At 37.4% G+C, this 15,272-nt stretch overlaps 1 long non-coding RNA gene across 1 annotated transcript; it reads left to right on the forward strand.

Moving 5' to 3' along the window:
• The first annotated feature begins 11,093 nt into the window (after window positions 1–11,093).
• LOC130603448 (uncharacterized) lies at window positions 11,094–13,878 on the forward strand. Its single transcript, XR_008973174.1, has 3 exons — window positions 11,094–11,581; window positions 13,081–13,160; window positions 13,732–13,878. It is a non-coding gene; the product is annotated as an uncharacterized LOC130603448 (long non-coding RNA).
• The last annotated feature ends 1,394 nt before the right edge of the window (window positions 13,879–15,272 follow it).

The raw sequence follows: 15,272 nt of genomic DNA on the forward strand, positions 1-15,272 counted from the left end.
CATCACCACCTCTAAGCTAGTCTTCACAGGGAAGTTGCTCCAGCATCTGATCATCTTCATGGCTGCCTCCGGACTCACTCCAGTTGACTCAAATTTTTACTTCTATTAATATAGTCTCTTTTAATGATTACATGTTGGTTATATCTTTTCAGATACATATTTTTCTTCTGCATTTTACGAAACAGTATTTTTATACTCAAGTAGCTGTCCTAAGTTTCTCTTTAAAAAAATTAAGCTGATTAGGTTTTTTAATTTTTTTCCCGCTTTCCTTATTTTCCTTAGTAATAAAGTGACTATTTGCTCTTCAAATAGCTTTCATTTATTTGTTATAAAACCCACTCTGAGTTTCTTCAGTTGCAATGTTGTATGTTTTTATGGCTATATTTTGTGCCTGAGAAAAAAATTTGATCTTTATGACCAAATTCTTGGCTCTTTTCAATTACCTCTGCACTGTTCAGAGTGACTGAGTCTGGTCTGGTTATGTCTGTCAGGAATTCTCTGAAAGGGCTGGGAGGTATAACTTTTCCTGTTTACACAGCCTTGTGTACAAGGATGTGTTTTAAATGTAGACAAATAATTCTTTTACTTTTCAAAGAAGACTTCATGGACCCATAGTTATGTTTAAGCAAAACCTGTAAATAGACCCCAAGTAAATTCGCTCTTGGGAAAGGCCCAAAATATTCTCATACCCTTGTCTACTTGTTCTTCATTTTGTGAAAATTATCGGGGTTTTATGTATTCTGCTACATACAGTAGTATTCCTCATCGTTACTTTCTGCCATTATTATGAAGTTTGAATTTTGATGGGTTGATTTTCAGCTTACAGACAGCACTTTAATTAATTTTTAAATAAGTAAGCTTTTTAAGAATAATTGTTAGAGACGCCTTTCAGGACTTCAAGTCCAGGGCTCAGTCTATCAGAAAAGAATAAGTTTAATTGTATTTAACTGTGGAAATTAAAATAAAATCACTTCCAGAGATTGCATGTTGCAGTATGAAATAATCGTTGTATCTTTATTGTGTCAGCAGATGGCAATGTGTAGCTGTTTAAAATTGTTAGCGCTACGTAATTATCTTATATTTACAGAGAAAAGGGAGATGTTTTGTGTTAGTTGCTTTGGCTTTAACCCCTTAGCTATTGCTTGATATAGAATCACAGAATAGTTAGGGTTGGAAAGGACCTTAAGATCATCTAGTTCCAACCCCCTTGCCATGGGCAGGGACACTTCACACCAAACCATGCCACCCAAGGCTTTGTCCAACATGGCCTTGAACAACGCCAGGGATGGAGCATTCACAGCTTTATTGGGCAACCCATTCCAGCGCTTCACCACCCTAACAGGAAAGAATTTCTTCCTTCTATCCAATCTAAACTTCCTCTGTTTCAGTTTGAACCCGTTACCCCTTGTCTTGTCACTACAGTCCCTAATGAAGAGTCCCTCCCCACCATCCCTATAGCCCCCCTTCAGATATTGGAAGGCTGCTATGAGGTCTCCAGGCTGAACAGCCCCAACTTCCTCAGCCTGTCTTCATACGGGAGGTGCTCCAGTCCCCTGATCATCCTCGTGGCCCTCCTCTGGACTTGTTCCAACAGTTCCATGTCCTTTTTATGTTGAGGACACCAGAACTGCACACAATGCTTCAGGTGAGGTCTCACAAGAGCAGAGTAGAGGGGCAGGATCACCTCCTTCGACCTGCTGGTCACGCTCCTTTTGATGCAGCCTAGGATACGGTTGGCTTTCTGGGCCGTGAGTGCACACTGAAACTGGCTCATATTCATTTTCTCATCCACCAACACCCCAAGTCCTTCTCCGCATGATCAACAATACATATCTGGGTGAATTCTGCGAAGATCTATGTATTTAACCTTGAAACCAGAGGTATGCAATAAGGCATCTTAAATTTAAAAAGTTTGTTCCCTTTTAAGGTATGCTCTTAACTGAGATAGCGTCTTGTTTTTCACAAGATTTTAAAATTGTTTATTGGTCACAGAGGCTGACAAATCATTAAATACTTGTTCAAATTCCTGTGTAAATAATGTTTTTGTTCTTTGTTGGGTAAAGTGGCATGTTTGAGATTCTGTATTTGGAAATACTAGGGGCAGGCAAATCCAATCCATGCTGGCTTTTTTCTGTCACTCAAGAGTAGTTAGATGTACGTGAAAAGAACTTGTTTTATGTTTCAGTTCCATTTAAAGCTTGTAAATGAAACGTGAGTTTCAGGTGCTTCTGAGGTACTAATAAATTACAAGAGGTGGGTGGGAGTGAGAGTTTTATTTTTTTTGCTAAAAAAACGTTCCCTGTGTTTGCATTTTTTGGAAATGATTTTTTTTTTTTCCTGTTGCACTGGAGCATAACATCAAATAAGTGTATAAGCCCATCTTTTTGTTACTTCCAGTAATTGTGGTGATGGTGGATGTTAGGCACCCTGCAAAGAAACAAGCTTTGTAACAGCTTCTCAGGCTTTAAACTATTAGCTAGCAATAGTATGCTGTAGTGACTTGTGGATTTTTATCTCAGGAACTGCTGTAGCAGATTTTGCACCACAAGGGTACTTTTTTTAATATTGCCTTAGGGTTTGATTATTGTTTCATTTGTGCAAGTAATTCTTCCTGGTTTAGGGTTCTGTGGATGAAGCAACTGCAGCACTGGGCAATGGAAGAACAGAATTAGTCCCATGTTCTGAAATTTAACATAAACACATCTTGTTTCCCTCCCTTTTTTCATAGTTGTTAAATATATCTGTTGTTCAGAGCTGCCTGCATGGAGCCCTAAAAATGCCATGGATCTAATTTCCATAAATTTCCATAATTATCCATTCTCATATGCAGACACTTGCATAGTGTGGCAAAATATTTTTGTTGGTTCTGTGACTTGATTGCCCATTCCCACTGCTGTAGCTGAAAGTACAGCTTGTCTTACTTTCTCTAGAGAACAGAAATTGCTGTTTCCTTAATGTAAACCATATTTTCTGTTTTTCTTTACCTTTCGCCATCCTTTATTTGACCATTGTTATTTCCATTTGGATCAGTCCCTACTTTTCTGAGTAGATGATCCCTAAACATCTTTCATTTTCCTTTTGGAGACAGGCAGCTAAGAAAGCTAGACATAAGGGCAAAAAGTTGAAGCTCTGGTAATATGCCAGTGATGAAGTGGTATTGCTCATAAATCATTTCCTCTTCATTCTTACACTATAGAGAAGACCTACACTACACTACAGAAGACTTAGTGGACTACTGCTGTATTTTAACATCTCTCCATTGTCAGCAACTGTGATTTCCCAGGTTATGATTTTGTTATGCTTGACTTTAGCAGAAGCCATCTTATAACAGATGCAAGTTGCTCAAATGCAAACCCTATTATACACTAGCCAGTGTATATAAAAACATACCAGATTATGATTTTTTTTTTGTCATTTCCAAAGTATCATAGCAAGCTGACTTTCATTGGAAATACCTGAAACCCTTTTCAGTAATGTTTATTAAACCTTAATATATATTATCACGGCTATAATATCATTTACATGAAACATATATAAGGTCTGATTAAAGGATCTTAGGAACAATGTTAGAAAAAAGAGTGGCAGCTTCAGTTAAGGAGAAACAACACTTCTGTCATAACAGGAGTGGATTTCTCCATTTGGTATTACATGTCCATTATTATTTGGCACATGATCCCTGCACACGCCAGGGGGTTGGAGCTAGATGATCATAAGGTCCATTCCAACCCAAACCAGTCTATGATTTGGAAGTCGCAGCTATTGAGTAATTTCTATAAAATCCACAGGGTGCCGCTGTATGAATGTCAAATGTAAACCTGTGCGTCTTTTTTTGCAGTAACTGTTTGCCCTAGATTAGAATTGCCATTTGTTAGGTGAAAGGAATAATACATTAGCCTCTGAAGTTTCACTGTCATTTGTTTCCTGGGGAAGAGATCGTGTGTAGGTGAACCATTTTTACTTTTCTGCAAGCAGGAGAAATGAACTCCTATTTTTATATTGAATTATGTTGCTTTATTCACTGTCAGATGTCCTGTTTATCATTAAGCAATACACAGTTAACATCAGGAGATAAATGTTAAAGACTTGTTTTGCTATTTGGAGCATTATGTTTCCCTTCTAAATGAAAAGACCTTACCCTAAAACCTGCTATGTGTCTTATGTGAATATACGTTTTTATATTCTGGTATTAATCTTTACTTTTAAAAGAGCAATTAATAAAATCCTTTTCTATATGTCAAAACACCTAATGTATGACAAAAATCCCTGTGAAGATCAATAACTAAACTGTAACATAAAAATGGAGAGCAATTTGTTCTATGATTCTAATATATAGCAAATGAAAACCTGATAACAACCTTGAGCTACTTTTACATTCAAAATTCAGTAAGAAAAGACCTTTTTTCCTGCTAACCTTTAGGTTTCAATATAGTGTCCCCTGCCACATTTTCTGGGTACCTCACTTCTGACTGCAGTTGGTCACTTCCATTGACTTCAGTGGGAGTGGGGTTCAACTGAAATTTGGGTAAACTGCTTGTAAACTGTTGATAAACAGATATTATCTGAGAAAATGACATAACTTCTAGATACATCCGGAAGTACAGCAGATAACCTGTCCCTAATGTAGGTTATTCATCAGTTACAAACACTTCTGTGCTAACAGACAGGCAGAGTGTCTTGTTTAGAAACTAATTATGTCTTTTTTGCCCTTAACATAACTTCTGTTACGGGAATCCTGCTCCAGGATCTTGTAGTGCGGCAAAATATACCAAAATGTATGCAAGCTTCATCAACTGGGTATTATTTCTGAGAGATCTACTGTCTTGGATACCAGAGGGTTGATTTTTTTTTTATTTAGTGACTAGATTTTCACTGGATCTATTGATAAAACCTAAAAACTGGGGTATGGAAACAGGAAAACGCTATCATACTTTTTCAGAGGACGTAAGGCAACTATAGTGACTACTGATGGATGTTTCTTACCCTTTATGTTTCCTGACACCATCACTGATGGCTGTGGGTTCCAAGTCCCTGTGAGCTGACATTTGAAGGAGCAGCTATTCTGCTGCATCTATTCACACATTCAGATACTGTGAACATTTCTGCACTGCAAGAAATGATAGTCTGACAGTTCTTAAGAAATAGAATAAAACATCAGAACAAACGAAAAAAAGAAAACAATTTCAATCTGTATACAATTTCCCTTGTTTGGCTCAATGTTCAAATATTTTTAAAAAATACTATAACAATCAGAATTTTCAGTTTATTGCACATATTTATTCTTGATTTTTTTACATAGAATTTTTTTTCTAGCTGTCATGAATTGCCTTTCATGTTTGAGAACTCAGTACAGAAGGACATCATTCCTTGTATTGCTGTCTTTCATGCTGACATCTGTACTTCATGTACAGAACTAAATGAAACCATAGAAGAATGAATTTCTGAAATTTTAGGGTTTAACTGGTAAACTGAAATGTCAAAGATACATGAAATGAAAACAATATAAAATGTTAACAGTTAAAAATGGTTAGTTTCCTTTCCAATGTATTAGGAGGCTATTGGCAATAGGCACAGAATTCTGGTTTAAAAGATCAGGGCAAATCCACCGAAACTCTTAATTTCAATCCAGGATATACTTTTTAATGCAAAAATCTATATAACCATTATTTAACAGACCATTTCTGGAAGCTATTTTTTTTTAAATTTATAGATTGTAAGGCCTATAACTAGTGTGGAAATGGTGGCTCACCTTGGTGGAAGGTGAGGTTTGTTTCAGTGGGTTTTTGATTCTCTGGATACTTTGAGACAGTTATCCGTTATAACGGAGAAAATGTTTGCTTACTGAGACAGGCTGCAGTGATTTTGTTTCCATCTATCAGTTAGCTAAATATTTAAAAGCCTCTCAATTTCTTCTGACTTCAGTAGGGGTTAGATTAGACCCAAGTGGTATGAGTAGTGCCAGAGAGTAATTAGTAGAAGATAATAGCCAGCAGCAAATTGTGTGTTTCTCTGAATAGGACCTGTTTCTGAAAGGCCATTATTACAAAATAAATTGCTGGCAAGGGCACATCCATAGCTATTCAGTAAAAAAAGAAGGAAAAAAATATGAAAAAGACATAGTGATAATGCACCAGAGACCTCAGCTATTGTTTCACTTTTTACATGGCACTCCCTATTTATAAGCAGAACAGTCATACTGAATAATTATAGAGAATTGGAAGATGACTGCATGATTTTTATTTTATTTTTTTAATGTGAAGAATGAATTGAGGAAGTTACTGAGATTTTCTTCTTGCCTTTTCATAAATAAATATGATGTTGTGGTGATGCCTTTGACAAACAACATGGGTAATGACCCCTGTTAAAATAAGAGTATGAGTGTACAGAATATGTGGGAACACTAAGCTGTCTGGAGGGACTTTGCCTCAAACTGATCAAGTTAGAGAGGAAGCCTGTAAATTATAATGTTAGGGAGGACAGCCAATTGTATTGAACAATAACTGAAGAATCAAAAAGAAAATTTTGAAATAAAGAAGTAGATTTTTTAAATAAAGAAAAAAGAAAGAAGCAGATGAAAATAAAAAAATCAAGACAATTTACAACGTGGGGGGTGGGGGGTGTGTGTGTGTGTGGTGTGTGTGTGTGCAGATATTAGGCTGGAAGGAGCTGTTGTCAAATCCTGCTTTGGTATTTCCAGAAGTTATCCCAGACATCATAGTCTCTGCCTAGAACAGAAAGCATAGTCTTCCTTTTGGAGATACACTAGTATGTGTCCAGCTAGCAGATTGTCAGTACGGGGTTCAACAAAAAGGCCCTGTTGTCCCCCTCCTAGTATGTACATATCTGAATTTGGATGCCTTCTCCCTAGCATGTGTATCAGCAGATTGAAGGAAGTGGCATGCATTCAACTAAAGCTAGAGCACTCAAGTTTCCTAGGGGTGGTGTGAGCAAGTAGTGGAACACATAGAAAAGGGGGGTGTGCTTGTAACCCACTCATCCTATGAGAGAGGATGAGTGTTCAGGCAGGAGTGTGCAAGTGTGTGTATGAGTAAAACTTCTTGGAGTTAGAGAAGGAGGTTTAGAAGTGTGCAGTTGTTAATTAAGATTGCAAGCTTTATTGTATTACAGTTACTGATATGAGTACATAGTTCTCCTCCAGTTAACTATGCACTGTTAAAACATTAAAACTTTGTGAACTAAATAATTTCTCCCTGTGACACATAATGAAGCAATGTGATTTTTAATCCAGGCTTAGAAAACAATACAGGAAATCTTCCAGTCTTCTTAACACATTGCCACTGCAAAGCAGCCAATTAGTCCATTTGATTTGAGTAGGCATCCAGAGCTACATGATAAGGATTTGCTGCTCTTCTAGTGAGCTGTTGGAAGCTGTTGGAAGAACCCTGCAATTTTCCTGTATGCCATAAAATATTAAGTCCAACTTTTGTCTTATTTAAAAATATTAATCCTGACCTGTTCTTTTTGAGAAAACACATATAAACACTCTCGTTTTTCAAGCCAACATTTCTTGCCATAGGTATGTGTATCATTTAACCTTCAGAGCACATTGGTGGAAACTGGAAGCATGGATACCACCGCCAAACTATGGCATATAGAGAAAGGAGAAGAAATAGTCACTTTAAGTGTAAATTTGCCTTTCTTATGTTTTTAAAGGTGTTCCTTGTTTTCTTAGTTTTCTAACTGAAATAAATAACAGTATAACCCTTACAATAATTTCAAAACTTCCAGAGTTTATCTCACAAGGTGATCCCACAGTGACTGCAGTTACAAAACAGATTAAGGAAATGTGAAGAGAATGATAAAGCTATAGTATTTTATAAAAAGTCTTATTTATCAAAAGACAGATTTTCTCGTTTTAATGAAGCTACTGTTATAGGCTAGAATACCTTCCATTGTTCATTAAAACACATGGCTATACTGTAAATTATGACTTCTTCTACACCAACATAAGGTAACGCTGAGAACATTAATATTGTATACTACATCTGTATGGATCTTCTTCCTGCAAACATCAGCAGAGGACAGCCATACTGTGACCTCTGTATTGTGATGCCTGTTTGCTCTGTGTGGTTTGCTGGGATTCCACAGGCTCAGATTGACTGGTTTTGCTGTTTCAAAGCATTTCTCTTACATAAATCCTAAATAATAGGTAGTGCAAAAGTTTCCTTTAGTATATGCAGCCTGGGCCTATAGTTTGAGGAAAGCATTTTCTCTTACTTGACTTCCTCTTCCTCAGAGCCCTGATAACACAAAAGAGTTGTGGAATGTGTGAAGCTTTAGATTGTAAGTATGCTCACATTCATTTTTCCAACCCTATTCACCAACACCAGTGACAAGCTATACTTCAATTTACGGTAAATGAATCATCTGAGTTCAGTATGCATTGGTAAACAAATGTGATTCTGTTTAAATCAAATATCAAAAATATGCACTGATGACATCATTGAACAATTGCTCACTGCTTAAGTGATGCATCTGATTTTTTGCAGTTGTTGGAATACCCACATGTTGCTATTTATTCTGCTTATTGATTGGATGTTCACACTGAAGTTTGAAGCCTGTACTACCTTTATGACCTCCAGAAATTAAAGCTTTTAAATATTAAAATGGCCAAATTCACAAAATTAAGAAGTTTTCCATTGTTGTTTTCTGCTTGCTGATTTTTGGTTTTATTGTAAAAAGGTGTACACAATTACAACAGTACAGGACTCATGCTGTGAAGAAAGTAAAAGGAGTAGTTCTATAAGATGACATGAGTATAATCCAGTTTTTGTTATCATAAATAGAAAATTCAATTGCTCGAGAGATTTGCTTTGCTGTTCATTTAGCACATACATTAATTTAGCTACCCTTATATATCTTCTGCAATGAATAAAAACATTTCAGTCACCCGTTTAGTTGTTTTTCTAGTCATTAATTTACCCATTTGTTAACACAGTTTTCTATTACTGATACAATGATACTAGCATTGTGATAATAACCTAATTTACTAATCCTTTAATATATGTATATCCATCTTTTTAAGGGATCATTGCCTTGTAAGCCATTATTTCATAGGAAGCAAAAATGGCAATTGTACCCTCTATTCAGTTAAAGCTGAAAAATTTAGCGGAACTAGTATTGCCAGTCTTGTGCAGGAAAAAGTATAGGATTAATGAAGATTAGGAATCATATGTCAGTTTGGCTGTCATTTGCCTGTTACTTGGGAACATGCTCATGTTAAGTGACTGAATAAGTTCCATTTGATCTTCTGTGGATTTTATAAAAGGTTTAGATTACATAGAGTTCTAAAGGTGTACTGTTTGCAGTTTGTTGAAGTAGGAGAATAGGAGAGTAATGTGGAAAAACTTGCTGTGTGAGCTTTGTATGTAGATGAATACAAGAATTTTGTCTGTGGCATTGTAAAGTCACCACATTTCACTGGAAATATGTTCACTAAAATACTTTCAAAAAAGACAAGGAAACTTTTCCATTTTACTCCTTACTGACTCTCTGTCTCAAAGTTAAAAAATGGAATTGATATAGTACTGGAATCCAAAATGAGCTGTACAGCTTCATATAATTGCTTTAATGGATAAAATGGTGAAGACTTGACACCTTAACTGTACTATTTTATAAACTTACTTATAATTTATATGTGTATATCAAGATACACACTAAAAATTTAAATTCTCTTTTTTTGTAGGATGTTATATACTTTAAAAGGTTGCCAAGGAGAAATTAGCAGTGAGCAGTTCAATTGGGACTGTTCTCTCATTGTCACTGGATCAATGGATAAAACATGCATGGTAAGAAAGTTCAGTAGGTATTGAATACAGCTACTTTATATATAAAAATAAATATTTAATAAAGGGAAGAGTGTTATTTTAAACCAGTAAACACAATTATTTAAAGAACTGACAACTAAATGCAAAACCTATAAGCTTAATCATTTCAGTGAAGTCTAGTCAGATAACAACATACATTTTAAGGATTTTTTAATCATTACAATGAAATAAAAAATACATAGGACTTCATTAAACTGATTAAACAGTGACACCTTATTGGTTTGTATCCAGGTTTCAAGTTTATACATTGTCAGACATCAGAAAGGGCCTGTACCTATTACTTTATGGATCAGCTAGATGTCTGTCAAGTAAATTAGTCAAAATATACAAAAATGCTACCCTTGCTTATCTATGCAGATGTGAAATGCTATGATTGGAGCACATATAGCAACTGTAAGAGATCACAATGAGGAAATAATAGATGTCTGCTTTGATTACATGGGCCAGTTATGGCAACTGCCTCCACTGATGGTAAGTGAAGTGCATAAATCACAGAATCAGAGTGGTCTGGGTTGGAAGGAACCTTAAAGAACATCTAGTTCCAACTTCCCTGTCATGGGTAGAGGCCTTCCACTAGAACATGTTGCCCAAAGCCCCATCCAGGCTTGCCTTGAACACTTACAGGGATGGGCTACCCATAGCATCTCTGGGTAACCTGTTCTAGTGTCGCACCACCCTCATAGTAAAGTATTTGCTCCTAATATCTAATCTAAACCCAACCCTCTTTCAGCTTTACAATTTCAGCCATTCCCCCTTGTCCTGTCACGACATGCCTTTGTAAAAAGTCCCTCTCCAGATTTCTTGTAGGCTCCCTTTAGACACTGGAAGTCTGCTCTAAGTTCTCCCCGCATCCTTCTCTTCTCCAGGCTGAACAAGCCCAACTTTTCACAGGAGAGGTGCTCCAGCCCTCTGATCATCCTTGTGGCCTTCTCTGGACTTGCTTCAACAGGTTCACCTTCTTACGTTCTTAAATGAAAAAGGTAGTTGGAAATGTAAAGGTGTATTTGCTACTACGCTTTCTAAATGCACAGCAGGAGAATACATAATAAAGAAGTAGTGAAATAAGAAATAAGCAGTTTTATATGCTTATTATTTTTGTAGGAATTACAATAAATAGCTTTTAGTATTCACCTGCATAGTGTTATATTGTAGTGCACAGTGACAATACCATATTATTTTTACGTACTTAACTGTTTTGATTTGCAGTTTCAGAAACAGGAGACACAAAATGGGTGGAACTACTTGGATCTGATTTGCTGTAGTTGCTGAATTAAGACATAGGACAATGTAAAAAAATTTGCTGAAATGTAATCAATAGCTTATTAAATATAATTAATAGCTTGTTAAATAGAATGAATATCTGAAATCTAATGAAGGCTTTCGGAACATATTGTACATGCATCTACTTCAGTAGTCCATGTTCTATGTGGATATTTGATTTTACATTTTATAAGATTTCAAGCTGAAGCCATTAAGAAATCAACCTTTTCCAATTGCATTACAGATCTTTTTTGAGATACTTTATCCTTGGGGGAAACTGTCTCCTATGTCTATTGAAATCAAGCCTGAGGATGAGGCCTTTCTGACCTTATTAAAATGTTCTTATTGAAATGCATGCTTAAGCATGACAATCGCAAATGGCTCCTAATCTACTACAACAGGATCAGCAAGTCTATAATGCAGAAACAAAAAAGTGCGTTGCAAAACCAGAAGGGCACAGAGGCGAAATTTCAAAGGTAAGTTGTCTGTGGTTTGCACCTTTTCTTATTTGATTATGTGTGACATCCAGTCCACCAGTTGTTCCATGACATAGAAATACTGTTAAAAAATGTGGTGGTAAAATCATTAATATTTAAGATTGAGAAGTCTGGCTAAGAAGATACCTTTACTAAAAGAACATTCCTTTCAACTAAAAACTATCAGTCAATGATTCCAGTTTGAGCTTAGATAATCTAGGTGTGCTACACCTATAGGCTTCACCAAAAGCCACCTCTCCATATTGTCATGTTATTGACTATTTGATCCCTTAGAATTGTGGCAGTCAGCAAGCTACTTAAGAAGTCCATCCTCCCAGGGATGAATACCTGACTTCGTTAACATTGAAATGTTTGGTTTTACTTATCTCTTTCCTTTTTCTGAAACACTATATAGATTAGGTCTCTGTGTACAGTTCTGGTGTCTCCAACATAAGAAGGACATGGAACTGCTGGAGAAAGTCCAGAAGAAGGCTATAAGGATGATCAGGGGGCTGGAGCACCTTCCGTACAAGGACAGGCTGAGAAAGTTGGGGCTGTTCAGCCTGGAGAAGAGAAGGCTGCGTGGAGACCTCATAGCAGCCTTCCAGTATCTGAAGGGGGCCTACAAGGATACTGAAGAGGGACTTTTCATCAGGGACTGTAGTGGTAGGACAAGGGGTAATGGATTCATATTTAAATGGGGGAGATTTAGGTTAGATATAAGGAAGAAGTTCTTTACTGTGAGAGTGGTGAGGCTTTGGAATGGGTTGCCCAAGGAAGTTGTGAATGCTCCATCCCTGCAGTGTTCAAGGACAGATTGGACAGGGTTTTGAGCAGCCTGATTTAGTGCAAGGTGTCCCTGCCCATGGCAGGGGGATTGGAACTAGATGATCTTAAAGTCCTTTCTAACCCTAACTATTCTATGATTACCACTTTTGCTGCACAAGACAAAATCAAATCTTTGTTCCAAGCAGAAGAAAGTTGATGTTATTTCTGTTATTACATTGGTTTTAGTACATACTAAATAGGGCCATGAACAAACTTGTATAAAGGCAGGGTCTTACCCTACCATCTCTGCTATGGGCATATACCAGCACCAAACCAGTGACTAAGCCATTTCTCTCAATGCATTGAAGTGAAGGAGGTTTAGATGAGCAAAAGCCAAAGTTTTTTAAGGGAGCACACCTTTTGTGCATTTGGCACCAAACTCTGTTCAGGTTTCCCTCATTTCAGACAAAAAGTTGTGGGAGTAGGGAAAGAATGGTACAGAATATTTGTGATTGCTTTGATCTTTTGATGGAACTACCAAAATATGGGATGCAGGATGACCTCAGATAAATAAATTGCAGTAGGTCCTAGTGTCTCTTGCTAGTCATGGACAGAAAAATATTTCCCTGGTGCCTTGGCATTCTGTGTAGTATGTTGATGTAGGTATTAACAAAAATGGATAATTTTATGATACACCTATATGATTCCTTCGCAATTGCTTTTATTACTAGGCAGCAAAGATAACTCCTGCAGAATATGAGCCTGACTAAAGTGAATGAAAGATCCAGTTTTGTATATGCCTACTTTGTGAGTTTCATAGTGTAGTGGTTTAAACCCAGCCAGACAGCTCATTCACTCACTTCCCCCCCTTCTTGCCCTCCCCCTACTCCCAGAGGGATGGAGAGGAGAATCGAAAAGAATGCAACTCCCACAGGTTGAGATAAGAACAGTCCAGTAACTAAGGTATAACACAAATCACTACTGCTACCACCAATAATAATAATGATAAAGGAAATAACAAGGGAAGAGAATACAACATCTCACCACCAGCTGACCAATAACTCGCCCCCCCCCCAGCCTGACCAAGCACCGACCGATACCTCCTCCAACCCTGCAGTCCCAGCCCTTCCAGGTAACTCTTCAGTTACATCCTGGGCATGACGTGCTGTGGTATGGAATACCTCTTTGGTCAGTTTGGGTCAGGTGTCCTGTCTCTGCTTCCTCCTGGCTTCCCCTCCTCCCTGGCAGAGCATGAGCCTCACAAAGTCCTTGGCCAGACCAAAATGTGAGTGTTCTCAGCTCTGTTCCCAGGCCAAAAGTCAAAACACAGCACTGCACCAGCTACCAAGAAGGAGAAAAATGACTGCTGCTGCTGAACCCAGGACACATAGTCAACAAACTCAGTCTTTCAGATCTGTTTTCTTTTAAGATAAAATGAAATGTTTTCTTGTATTTCAGTTTGTGCATGTTGCCTTTTTATTGTGTACTCCCAAGAAGAGTGGCTTAGTTACCTCAATCACCTCAGAGAAATGATTAGTGTTAATGAACTCAGTATGATGGCCCCATCTTTTTGTGTATAATTTTTAACTTGTACCCCTTTTAATAAAACAAAATACATCACATGTGAAACATAAATACTCTCACCTGTGAAAGGGGTGTTGTTATGCACTTTCTCTGAGTGCTTTTGGGTTCTTGGTGGTTTCTTTTTTTTTTGCATGTAATAAATAATTGAGTAAAAATGCTACTTTTGCTGCTTGTAATGCAATGTCCCTCTCACTATTTACAGAGAAAACCAGTAATCATTTGTGGTTTTCATTGCTATTAACTATTTCATGCATGCTGCAACTCCCACTCACCCCTCCCTTCACACTTGGGCATATCTTTCCATTCATTCCATTCCTTTCTGCTCAGCCTTCATTCTTCCATTTGCATCTGAGGTAAAAAAAGTAATAGGGTTGTGACTCCAACCCTGAATCCCAGGCCAAAGATTATGGCCAACATGAAAAAACTCTATGCACCAAAGATTTGGACCCAAGGACCATGACATAATCTGAGGAGCAGATGAGGAATTTCTGTAAATTAATTATCACTATTCAATGAGCTCTCACCTAGGCTGACCTCTTGCTAGCAAGTGCCAACAGGTCTCACCTGTATAGAGCTCTCCCCACTTCCTAACAGAGCACCTGAAACCGCAGCTGGTCTTTGTGGGGGACTAGCAAAGGAGCAGAGCTGACCAGTGTCTTACAGCAGTCTTGGAACAAGGATGAAGAGGAAAAGAAGGTAGGATCAAAGAAAGTATGTGTGTTGATTGAGAAAAAAAAGGAAGAAGCAAAGTGTGCAGTGCTTTATGTTTTATATCTCTGGGTGGTTATGGACTTGACTTCTAGATGTTACGTTTAATAGGAAGTTACTAATGCTGATGTGTTCTGACTATCTCTGAGCGCTTATGCTTGCCAGCATCCTTGTGTGCAAATGAAGAAACAAATGTGCCTGTTATCACTTGGCAAATATCCTGGTTGTTTCAAGTAGTGACATGCTGGGGGAGAACTAAGCAGTGTGCTGCAGATAGTTTAAAATTAAACCTTTACCAGTAAGCAAAGTGGCTGATATTAATGTTACAGTAATGCTTGTGGTGTTTCCTGGTGTCTTGTGCAAAGATTTATGACATCAGAAGTGTACCTCAGTAATCCCGAACTGAAAGGGGCAGGAAGGGCAAGGCAGTTCTCTGTTACTTGAAAATTGTCCAGTGTCCCTGGATCAGTTTGCACCTGTGCTTACAGGCGGAGGAAAATGTGTAATGAAATGTGTACAAATACTGCTACATAGTTTAAAACTTGACTTGTTGTGTAACCATCAAAAAGCAAAAAAAAAAAAAAAAAAATCTGGACTGTGATTAGAAAGTAGAGGTTTGATTTTTATTTTT

The sequence above is a fragment of the Pezoporus wallicus genome, unplaced genomic scaffold (genome assembly GCF_028554395.1).
Source record: "Pezoporus wallicus isolate ANWC-B61680 ecotype Strahan unplaced genomic scaffold, APGP_CSIRO_Pwel_v1 contig_360, whole genome shotgun sequence".
NCBI lineage: Eukaryota > Metazoa > Chordata > Aves > Psittaciformes > Psittacidae > Pezoporus > Pezoporus wallicus.